Source organism: Pteropus medius, unplaced genomic scaffold (genome assembly GCF_902729225.1).
Source record: "Pteropus medius unplaced genomic scaffold, Ma_sr-lr_union100, whole genome shotgun sequence".
Lineage (NCBI taxonomy): Eukaryota > Metazoa > Chordata > Mammalia > Chiroptera > Pteropodidae > Pteropus > Pteropus medius.
In genome coordinates this window covers 5746990-5759470 of record NW_024346667.1, presented here as the reverse complement: position 1 = coordinate 5759470, position 12481 = coordinate 5746990, and the positions used below count along the sequence as shown (strand labels likewise).

General features: G+C 40.9%; 1 protein-coding gene across 3 annotated transcripts in view; it reads left to right on the top strand.

Annotated features, from left to right (window-relative positions):
* Positions 1 to 12481, top strand: part of TRIM2 (tripartite motif containing 2) — a 127486-nt gene that overhangs the window by 25309 nt on the left and 89696 nt on the right. The window contains exon 1 of one of the 3 annotated variants that reach the window (XM_039875931.1): positions 5214 to 5329. The exons of the other annotated variants lie outside the window; for them this stretch is intronic. The gene's annotated coding sequence lies outside the window, so the exon portion shown is untranslated. Of the gene's footprint in view, positions 1 to 5213; positions 5330 to 12481 lie in introns of those variants that run through there. 3 annotated transcript variants of the gene reach the window in all.

Here is a 12481-nt window from a genome sequence, read left to right as displayed (position 1 = left end):
TAGATGGTCATAAAATTCTCTAAGCTTCAGTTTCCTCATCTATAAAATGAGTGCGAGTTCCTACAGCCCAAGGTCGGTTGGGAGGATTAAGTGAGTTAATGCATTTAAACGCTCTTAGAACAGTGCCTGGCATGTAGCAGATTCAGTATATATATTATTACTATTATTATTAAGTTCTGCTCCCACTTCCAAAGGGTTAGCTCAGCTCGTGGCTTACTCAAAATTAATGGTACATTTTCTTCTATCATTTGGGTTATTGGTGAAAAAATTTCATTACTCTTGGATCTAGAATGATCTTTTATTATGGGTTTGGGGATTAATTCTGAACTAGGTTTTCAGCAAATTCTCTCATGGTCTTCACCAGCTAATTGAAAATCTTTGTGGTGTTGAAGCTCACTTATCACGGTGTAGCCAATGGGCTGGGCGATGGGCAAGTGGGCCCATGGCCGTGGCTTGGCCCACTATATAAGTTAATTTTCTGCTCTTTTCCATGGTTACAGCCTCACTTTAGGCAACATTTTACAAATGTGAGCCATTGGTCATATGGGGACAGAGCAAAAGACTAGAGAAGGCTGGTAAAAATCCACCAGCATGGTCGGGAAAATGAAAGTACATTCATGTCGATGTGTGGTTAGCAGAGTTTTCTTCACGGCTCAACTTCACATATAACCTGACTTGAAGCCCTACTATTGCTGTCTTTCTTAGAGAAGTACAAAGAAATCATGTAGTACAACAAATATGGAACATCCACATAATTTGTTATAAATTGTCTCATCTACAAAGAATAAATGCATTTGAGGATGATGAACATTTAATGGAATGTGTTTAGAACTTTTCATCTCTGTCACAAGTTGTGGGCTGACCTAAGCGTGAGTGATTTTTATCCATAATTTATGATGCACTGAGGAACAACTAAACAGAAAAAAGTCAAAAGCCTTCTCAAAGTCAAGGAAGAGTGTAGCTTTCATTCTGTCTACCTGCAAAGTCCTTCAATGCCACTGATTGTTAAATCTTCAGCTTCTCCTATTTATTAAGTCATATTGCCCGTGTGTGTCTTTTATTTCCTTAAAAAAGAAAGTAACGGATTTTACAAATACATAATTTAGGTTTAGAAGATTGTAATTTCTAGAGTTAACTAGGAGGACTTAAGAGGTCTAACCATTTACCTTTTGTTTACTATCCAAACGGCCTCTGTTGTGACCTCACCCAATTTCATTAACCATATTAACAGGAGAAGCTAATACTGTGTGTATATCACTTTTTTAAAAATATCAGTAAACAGTTTAATATTTTTCCTTCAGTAGAACGTTTCGTATGTTAGCAAATCAGGGGTTTGATAGCAAGTACACTGTGGAATGGTGAACTAAGTCAGTTAATGGCGACTTCAGCTCTTTAGAAGGGCTGGGTGAAGCTCTGCTCATGGGTAATTGAAGCCTCGGGTTGCCAAGAGGTAGATGACTAAGAGGTGGTTGTTTCTGATCAAGAGTAAAATTTTTAATTGGATGGTGAGCATTCTCAAAGGGCATATAGCAATTTTCTGAATTGCATAATCTAATGGTTTGAAATTTAGAAAGTGGTGATGTCATCTTTCCAACTGTAATTATTTTGTGTATTATTTTTAATAACAGCAATAGGCCAATGCCAAGGAGTAGGATGGTCGGAAAGAAAGAGGCCTCGGGGATGTGTGGAACAGCTTTGTCAGAGAGTTTCAGTTGTGCATGATTGTGCTTTCTTGATGAAATTCCTGGCAAAGTCTTCTATGTTTTCAAAGCCTCTTACTCCTCCTTGTTCTCAGTTCATTTACTGTCTCACCTTTCAAAGAGGTTTACCTGTGTTAAAATGAACTTAGTTCAAATATAGTCCTTTCCAGATTACAACTTGTGAATCTCTTCTGTATTGTTTTTTTTAACAAAATATATGATGAAAGAAATAGTAAACTTACTGAGAATGTCCAACATTCAGTAGATCGTTACTCTCAAAAGTTTTAGAGAGGACGAATTATGTCTACTAACACTACGGACTGTTAGAGGATTTGAGATCTACTCAGTGAGAGATTAATTTTTGTGTGTGTACATGACATTGTAGAAAGAACGCTGGACTAGGAGTTAAGAGACTAGCGTCCTACTCCTGGTTTTTCTACTATCTTCAGCATAACTCTGGGCATGTCACTTAATTTTGCAGGGCATCAGATTTCCCACCTAAAAAAAATGAGGGTATCTGGTCAGATTACTTAGAAAATCCCTCATTTTCTAAAGTTCTGTGGTTGTTTTCTGAAAATGAGACTGAGTAAAAGTTTGACAGTTTTGTTTTTTCTCTGGTTTATATTCTTGTCTCACTGGAAAGAGAGCGACACTGCTCTTTCTGACGTCTAAAATTCTTCCTAAAAAGTTTTAGTCATTTATTTATTTTTCCTTTTGCATATGGAAACATCTTTCCCCCAGTGGATTCAGTTCTTCATGTGCCTCTGCTCAGGAAGTACGTGGTGAAACAGAAAGAACCTGGCTTCACTGCCTGCGGGCTGAGTGACTTTGAGAAGTTAATTAAACTCTCTGAGTCTCAGTTTCCGTATCTATAACATTGGAATTATAATTCCTACCAGCACCACTCCAAATGATTTTGAATAGTAAACAAGATTAAGCATGAGATGACCTAGCATGTAGCAGCCGTTTACTAGCCATTAATTCTCTCGCCCTGCCTGCCACCTTCCTTTCCACATTAGATGGTCCTGTTCTTGCTCACCTCTGATCGAGGACAGGGTGCACCCAGTCGCCCCCGCAGTATCTGGCGCTTGATGCCGAACAATGCATAAATATTGCATGAACTAATGAATTGAATAAATCTTTTAAAAATCTTTAGTAAACTCATGGGATAACCTTTCAAGGAAGGCTCCTGTTGAACTCAGAAGATACTGAAGCTTATTTAAAACAAACAAACAAACAAACCCCACAAAAGTGAAAAATTCAGTGGCATATAGTACACGCACGACATTATACAACCACCGCCTCTATCTAGTTCCAAAATAAAGCCCTGCACCCATTAAGCAGTTTCTCCCCACCCTCCACCCCCCTAGTCCTTGGCAACCACCACCCTGCATTCTGTCTCTATAGATTTATCTATTCTAGATATTTCATATAAATGGAATCATATCACATGTGACCTTTTGTGTCTGGCTTCTTTCACTTAGCGTAATATTTCTGAGGTCCATCCGTGTTGTAATATATATCAGTACTTCATTTTTACAGGTGAATATCATTTCATTGTACGTCTATCCACAATTTGTTTATCCATTAAACTGTCGATAGACATTTAGATTGTTTTTACTTTTCAGCTATTGTGAATAATGCTGCTATGAACACGAGTATACACGTATTTGTTTGAGTGCTTGTTTTCAATTCTTAGGGTATATATACCCAGGAGCGGAATTGCTGGGTCACATGGTAATTCTATGTTTGACTTTTTGATGAACTACGGAACTGTTTTTCACAGCAGCTGAATCATTTTATATTCTTACTAGCAACATACGAGGGTTCTAGTTTCTCCTCATATATATGTGAAAATATACATATATATTTTCTAGTGGTTGTGAAGTGCTAGCTCATTTGTTTTGATTTGTATTTCTCTAATGACTGATGATATTGAGCATATTTTTATGTACTTATTGGCCATTTGTATATCATTTTTGAAGAAATGTCTATTTAAGACCTTTGCCCATTTTAAAATTGGGTTGTTTTTCTTTTCGTTGTTGAGTTGTATGAGTTCTTTATATATTCTGGACATTAGACCCTTATCAGATGTATGATTTACAAATATTTTCTTGTATTCTGTAGGTCATTTTTTCACTTTCTTGATAACTAACGTTCTTCGATGCACCAGAGTTTTTAATTTTGATGAAGTCCAATTTATCTATTTTTTCTTTTATTATTCATGCATTTGATGACTTGAAGCTTTTTTAATGACAATATCTTAGTGCTTTAGAGGCAGCAACCTGTACTTTAAAATAAGAGCCATGCACATGCAGAAGTGATAGCTCCTTTGCAATCATTACAAAAGAAGGGCCAGAAGCAGCCTCATTTGGAAGAGCTACCAGAGGAATCTTACTTTAATACAAATTAAGCATCAGCAGCAGAATCATAAATATTTTTAAACTAGCAGATTAGAAAAGACAGTGTCTTTGGATTATTTTTATCAAAATCAGAAGGGCTTGATATAGAGTTTGTGGGAAACGAGTATATTTCAATGTTTTTCTCTTTCTCTGCTGGTTAATTTTGATAGCTACTGTGCTTCCTTGTATAAATAATGAGACTATCCCAAATTGTAATGACTGTAATTTTCTCAAAGTTTGTGTGCCTGTCATTTATGCAATGCCCCAAGTCAACCAAATAGCTCTTAGCTTTATGTTTATCTCAGTGGATTATTTAGGAATCACAGAAAGAAAAAAAGCCAAAATTCACTTTTTGGTTTTTGGTTATTATTATGATTACGGGCTATTGAAAGGTTAAGCTGACATAGTAGCTTTAAAAGCAGAATTTAGTTAAGTTCAGGAGAGAGAAAAAAGCCACTGGCTGTTGGGCCTTCTTCTTCCAAACATACATAACTAACTTCTGCTTCGTTTGCATATGTGTGATCAGATTAAGGAATCCTTTAAGAAATGAACATGAGCCACTTATATTCGGGGAATAAAATAAGCCCATTTCTCTGGGTTCTGAGGGCCTACCAATCAAATCAAGAGTTTTCTCTGTGGATGTAGTGAGTGCCTCTCATCAGATATTATAGTCAACAAAAGAAGCACGTCATAAAAGCATCTTCCTTGGACTTCATTCTTTGATTGAAAAACTCCTTTGTATCTCAGCGAATACTACATTTATTAACCCTAGAAGAGCAAAGATGGCTAATGTAACACAAACGTCTATGGCTTTTAAAATATATATTATTATATGTGAGGCATACAAACTCCTCCTTGAAACAGTGATTAAAGTTTTCCACTTGGACCCCTTTCATGCTGCCGGGCTGTACGGGGGAGGACTCTGGCCCTTCCTATTCGTGTTCCCCGCGTTCCATCTCCCCTACTTCAGGATGAAACACAATACCTTAAGCTAACAGAGACCAAAGAGGCTGATCATTGGTTCCCTTTGTCCCTTGATTCTGCAGCCCCGCCCCGTTGGCTTGCACTGACAAGCTGTTTATATTTTTGTAAGGGCCACCCTTTAACTCGGCAGCCTGATGACTATAATGGGCCCAATTGTCTTCGGGCTGCGGAGAGCTGAGTCCCCACACCCGAGGAGCCTGGGGCCCGACTCCGATGCACAGGAATGGCTGTTAGGAAACACGGGTAAGGACCCCCTGAGTGTGTGACGAGGCTTCTTCTGAGCTGGCTGGTTAATCCTGGGTACTGGTGGGGAGCCGCAATGGAGTTGCTGGATTTTTCCTGGTTTTAATTATTTGCCTTCTGAAGACTGAAGGAGAAGATTGGTTCTCTAGGATTTGCTGACAAAGCTCATAGCGATCCCCATCAACTCAGGCAACAAAGAAGCAGGGAAGCAAAAAAATTGGGAGAGAGATGCATTTTGGTGCTGGGCTTGACACCAAAGCAACGTGGAAGAGGCAGAGTTTACTGCCGCTTCAGTGATGTTGTGGGAATCAAAGGCTGTTTTATTTTCTAACTTAACTGTGCACAGCCAGTTTAGCTCTGGCTCTGTGTGGCTTCTGTGAGCCAGCTGTTAGCCGATGTAACTCAGTAGACCTCTTTTGAAAGGGTCTAATATCTGCTGGTATTTTCAAAGGGCAAACCGAAGTGGTCTTGTATGTCATAAATCGTCCTATTCAGAAATGTGGGAAACGGTTTAGAGCTGGCAGGTTGTAAAGTTTTATTGCCCCATAAAAGTGCTCTGAGGGCACTGTGGCCCTCTTCTGCAGTGCAGGAATGAAGGAACAGCCCCAGGTGATTAGAGCATTTGTCCTTGACTATTCAAGAGAGAAGGCAGTGGAGGGGAGGACACCGCGTGTGATGGGGGTGAACCACGAAATGGGCCTCCCCAGCCCACCTGCGAGTTCTTTCTGCTTTCCAGCCTGTGAATGAGTGAGGGTGGAAAACTATACATACTGGTCTTTGGGGCCTGATTTCATTGTCTTGATGCCCCATTTGGCGCCGAGTAAGACACCTCTCATGGTGCAGAGGGACACATGAAACAAGGAAGGAGAGTGTGCTGTCGTTTATACCCCAAGTGGAGGACAAGGGGATGGAGCAACGAAAGCCCTGGGAATTGCTTTGGGAAGTCCTGCCTCCTGCTGAATAGAGAATTACCTACAGGCAGCTTTGATGGGAGAATTTTGTTCTTTCCTTTCTGATGAGCCTCGTGGTATTAAGTCAGTGAACTCACAGTCTGTGTTTGATATGGACAAGAGCCTGAAAAATTGAAGCGGTGTGGTTTAATTTTTAGATAAAGCAAAAGGTGAATTATGGGACTTCAGTACCTCTAGTGCCTTATAAATCTTCCCACCTCTTCTAATCCCCCAAATTTGTATTTATTATCTAAATACAGCATATTTAAAGTCAGCATTGTTTGATGACTCCTAGAGGAATTAAATCAGATGCAAATTCATTTTTTAAGTGAATTTGACCCAGAGCAACAAGAATGTTTCGGTACAGTGTATGAAAACATCAGGTGGTTTCGAAGCGAGGCCAAGGTCTCCCTCAGTGGCCCAAGAGAGAGCCTGGGAAAGGTGGGTGAGTAGCCCAGGGGGTGGTTTCATTAAGGAACAGAACTTTGATTCTGCCAGGTCTGCCCTAGGTCAGGGGAGGCTCAGCAAGAAAAGCAGGATGTGCATCATCCCCACCTCTTGCCTCCAGCCTCCTGGCTTCCTGCAGGTGGGCGCGTTCTCACATTCTCACCCAAAGCGCATCTCTTGGTGATGGCAGGATGAGGAAGAGCAAAGAGGAGGCCTGGTGACAGAGAGGAGGGGGTGAATTCCAGGAGACCCCACAAGGCACAAAGACAGCTCTTGCCTGACTTCCCTGATCAGTTTGGCAGGCATGCCAGACTCCTGGAATTTCAGAAACTTACTGCATATTTTCAGATAGAGAATTTACATAAACTAATGCTAAACTAGGAGATTTATAATACAAAGTAATATTTTCCTAGAGCTTTTAAATACTGAGAGCTTATGAAACCCATGTAACCAGCATATATGGATGAAATACTATGACAATGACAAATACTAACGGTAACGATAGCCATCATTTACTGAGCACCTATTGTGAACCAGGCCTTTACATGTATTATCTCACTCAGTCCTCACTAACCCCTTTGATGTAAGAATAGTTATTGTCCTCATTTTACAGAGAAGGAAACTGGAGCACAGAGAGGTTAAGTAACTTGTACAAAGTCACACAGCTAGAAAGTGACCAGAAATTTGAATTATTAGAAAGGTAGACAGTACATAACCTTATATTATGAAGTGAGGATTTTCTATGAAATGTAGTTGACATTCACATTCATAGTTTTTCAAGAATCCATCGAGACACTGCCACCAAAATGTGACCTCCTACAGGAAGCTAATTGGCATCTGGGAAGGAAAGCCAAGAACCACTTCCTTTAAATGAGCGACAGTGCCAAAGCATAACAGCCTTGCCGCAGTCAGCCCAATGCCAGGAAAGGCCAGCTAAGGGGAAGCATTTGGGGCCTGGCCCTGCCACACTGGTGGGCCTGTGCTATATGGTGACCCATCAAAAAAGCTGGAAGGTAAATCAGAAACACAGACTGAGATTGTGTTCCCTAGGGATCCCCTGGGAGCCATTTAGATATGCATCATCTCACCTTAAGCCGTGCCTGCTGGGAACACTATCCCTTATCACACCTGCAGTGCTGGTCAGCTTTTCAAGGAGCCCATTTCCTGGTATGTAGGTCTTTAACCAGCAGGTGTATTTGCCCGCTCTCAGCCTGTGCCTTCTAGTACCATACCTGACAAGCTGACATTGAGAGAATGGCACGCTTCACATTTTGCAGCCGTTGTGCAAATAGAGCTTCAGTGAAATTCTTCAATTGACTCTAGAAACCGCAAGGAGCCAAAGGGCCAACCTCTAACTCTACAAACATCAGGTATGCTTCTGACACCAGTCTCTGGAACTAACTTGGAGAATGCTCTCTATTATTAAGGGGTATGTAGGAGGAAGATATTTAAATCTGTAGCACCCTCAAAACCTGGCTATACACCAAGTCAGAACAGGCAGTTTCCGGTGTGTGTCCTTTGATGGATTAGGGAGCTGAATGTACCCTGAGATCCCACCATGGAGTTCTCACTCAGTGCACTTCCTCCTGCCAGCTTCTCCGAAGGGTAGGACACAGGATGTAAACTGAACTTCGAAGCTGTAACCTGACCTCAGAACTATGTACCACAAAGAGTACTTCTGTGCTTTCCAAGGTAGTTTCAAATCCATGGAGTTGCCCAAGATATTTCTGATTACAAGATAGGGTGATTTAATTTTAAATCCAGGAGCTTTAAGCAAAATGTTGCTGAGACTTTAAGCCTCTGTCTGCTGCAGAAGTTCTGGGAAATCTGCGAGGCAGGCTGCCTCCAAGGCCCTCAGTGCTTCCTGGGCAATGACCAGACTTCCAGGAATGGCCAGGAGAGCTGCATACCTTTGATAGGTCACTGGGGACCAAGTGACAAGAGCCAGAGCTGTCAGGATGTGGGATTCTTGACCTGTGCCCGTCACTGGATGCTTCTGTTTTCTTAAGAGCACTTTTAACGAGAAAACAGCAGCAATCAGTGATTTCTTAGAAATGTGGCCCCTTTAAATATACCCTCCGCAAGGGCAGGTATATTGTGTCTTCTGGATACTCCCTGTGTTCTGGGCACACTGGGAAGACAGCATAAATACTAATTAACGCCGGTCCATTACGAAAAGAAAATAGAAGGACCCCTATAAGGTAGCAGCAACCCTCCAAGCCCCAGAAGCCTTGTTGGAACTGTGACAAAGAAGAATAGTGACAAAGCCTAAAAAAAGCAGCTCTCTTTCCACACTCAACAGATGCAATGAACTAAGGGGCACCATTGTCTGAGCTGTCACGGCAAGGCTGGGAGGGGCGATGCAGGTGCCCAGCCGTCCCCATCGCTGGCAGGGGTCTTCAGGGAATGCTGGCCTCCAGTGTGGGGCTACCTTTTTCTCATAGGCCATGCCGACCAGGGCACCACAGCTGCCATCTGCAGCAGACCTCATGGTGTCTTAAGCTTCTGGATATGGCTTTGAAGAACAGGGTCCTTGGAGAGGGGATCTGCTGAGAATGAAGGGTCCAGAGGTCGGGGTGGAATAGAGCTGGGAGGAAATGGGCTTCGTGACCACTGATCCTTGTCCTTTCCAGGAAATTGGGGTTACTGGGTCAGAAAAACATCCCATTACCAGCTGGGTTTCCAAGGCTGATTGTAACCCTGCTCCTTGAGAATGAACCACATCCAGACTGTGTTCACACCCCCACCGAGAGCTTCAGGAAGGGGGTGGGGTCCCATCAGAGCAGTTCCCAGTTATTGCACATCCGCATGTCTCCTCCTCCAAATGGACGTAAATCTGTCTTCTCCATTCCCTGTCCCTTAGTCTCTGAAAAGCCCAAAGCGGGTGGGGGTGGGGGCAGCAGGCAGGGAAAAGAAAGAGGTGAACTGGGAACTAGAAATTAGAAAAAAACATCCCAGCTCCTTCCTCTCGCCAAGACTTGTTTGTTGCTGTGATGGGAGTTTTTGTTTGGGGGCCTTTCAATTTTCCCTTCTAATCAAAGCAGTCTGCTCTGGCGCTGCCAGTAGAACAGCTCCTCCCAGTCCTTTCTCGTGGTGACTGTGTGCATAGCATCCACGCCTGGGCTTGAATCTGTGATCCCTTCTATTAATTCCAAGGGGAATTTACCTTTTATTCTGTTCGACTTCTCCTCCCAGGGCACGTCTTTTCTCCTCTTTCCGGTCATCTAACTTCTTTCAAATGTTTGTCTATTATAAATAACACCGTGATGAATGTTTTTGTAATAATAGCTAATATATAATTCTTAACATTGGTTGAATCACTACCTGTGTGACAGGCACTGTTTTAGGTTCTTTATACACTGCAACTAATTCAATCTTTGTACAACCATTTAACAGATAGGGAAACTAAGGCACAGGGCAGTTGGTTAAATGTTTTGTCCCAGATTGCACAATTAAGAAGTGGCAGAGCTCTCTCGGAGCTGCTGCTCTTAGATGATGTCAGTATATATGTCTGTGACCACATCTCTGATATTGCTTTGGGAAAGATTTTAAAACTAGAATTACTAAGGCATAAGTTATAAACTTTTTTAAGGACCTGTATACATATCACAAAGTGACTTCCCAGTAACACTGGATGGTTATGCTCATTTGTATCCCCATGAGCACTGTGCAACTGATCAAGGACTCGAAAGCTAGGTGAGCCCCTGGTGAATGGAGATGTCCCGCTAGCCCCTCTGCCATGTGTCCACTGGCCCTTTCAGTGTCTGCGGGCTGATTTGGGCACTGACCACCATGAATGATATTGTTTTCATGAAAAAATACATCTAGTTCTAAACTACATTTGGGAAATAGAAGAAAGAACATTATTTGGGATGGTGGTAATGTCCTATTCTTCATCTGGATGGTGCGTACGCTGTTATGGTTCATGTATGACAATTCACTGAACTGTTGCCTTTTGACTTGTGCACTTTTCTGCTTGTAATTTATACTTATTAAAAGTTTATATTTTTAAAAAACTGTATCAAACATATACATATATATATATATGAAGTTAGATGCAGAATACACTGAACTCTACCGTAAAGAATAAGAAAAGGACTCAATTGTCACCATATTTTCTCCACCCGAAGGATAAAAGGAGATTTTGAAAGAAACACTTTCATGGTCCCCTTTATTTTTCATCTCTAATTCAAGAATTGAAAAGATATTAAATCACAATAGTTCTAAGAAATATAGCTCTTTAAAAAAGTTCTTTGCCTGATTTTATTGTTCATTTGTTTTGTCCAAGTGTTTTTCATTTGAAACTTCAAAAACATGACACATTTTAAAAATATATAGAGTTATGATGACTGAGTTTTTGGCAAGAACTTGAGAACTTAGACCCCAGAGAGAGTTGTTCTCTTTCTCTCTTGGCTTTCTACTGTGTTCTTCCTTAATATTTGGTTTTGAAGTCGTGTATGGTTCTGTGATATGGCCTGATGCCTCTATTGAGTGACGGTCCCTAGAGACTCAGGAACATCTGTCCATGGCTAATGGATCAGCCTAAGATGATCATAGATGATCATTTCAAGAAAACATAAGAAAATCTGCTCTTACTCTAATGGAAGCCAGTAGTAGTTTCTTTGTCAACTTTCCAATTGTTTTGAAATATTATTTAGTGCTTATTTGCCTGTGCTGACTTTATATTCAACTTAAAATTGTTTAGCTCCATTCAGTTTCTTAGTCCCTGGACTCCAGTTGTAATTTTTATCAGTTTTTATTCTTCGCCACAGAGGACTTAAGTGGCTACAGAATTAGAAGGGATCTTCACCTTTTATGATAAGACAAAAGGAGGCATGTTTCCCAATTCTTCCCTTAGTTTCTACCTCCAAAACTTCTCAACCTGAGGTTCTGTGAGGTCTTTGATTTGAGTTATTAATATTCCTTTGTTTAGACTGACTTTCTTCTACCCAACATCTTACCATTAACACTTATTAGTCAGCTCAGGCTGCCATGCAAAATACCACAGACTGGGTGACTTAAACAACAGAAATATATTTTCTCGTGGTTCTGACAACTGGAAGTCCAAGATCAAGGTGGCCGCCTGGTTAGATTCTGATGAGAGCTCTCTTTCTGGTTTGCAGACAGTGTCTTTTCCTATGACATGATATGACCTTTTCACTGTGCATGCACGTGGAGAGAGAGGAAGCTCTGGTGTCCCTTCCTCTGCTTATAAGGATACTATTCCTATTGGAATAGCTATCCATCCTCATAACCTCATTTAACCTGAATTACTTTTCTGAAGGCCCTATTTCCAAATATCCTTAACATGGGAGTTAGGGTTTCAACATATGAATTTGAAGGGAAGACACAATTTAGTCTATAACACTACCACAATCAATGCAGCAGACCCCTGTAAACAGTGTGGGATACGTTCCAAGACCCCAGTGTACGCCTGAAACCATGAATAGTCCTGAACTCTAGATATGCTGTTTTTTCTTATACATACATACCTATGATAAAGTTTAATTTATAAATTAAGCACAGTAAGAGATTAATAACAACAATAATAAAATAGAAAAATTATAATAATATATGTAATAAAACTTGTGTGAATGTGTGCACTCTCTCAAAATATTTTTGTACTCTATCACCCTTCTTCTTGTGATTATGTGAGATAATACGGTGCCTACATGATGAGATGAAGTGAGGTGAAATTTCCATTTAACATTTCAGACTGTTGTTGACTGCAGGTAACCAAAGCTGCAGAAAGCAA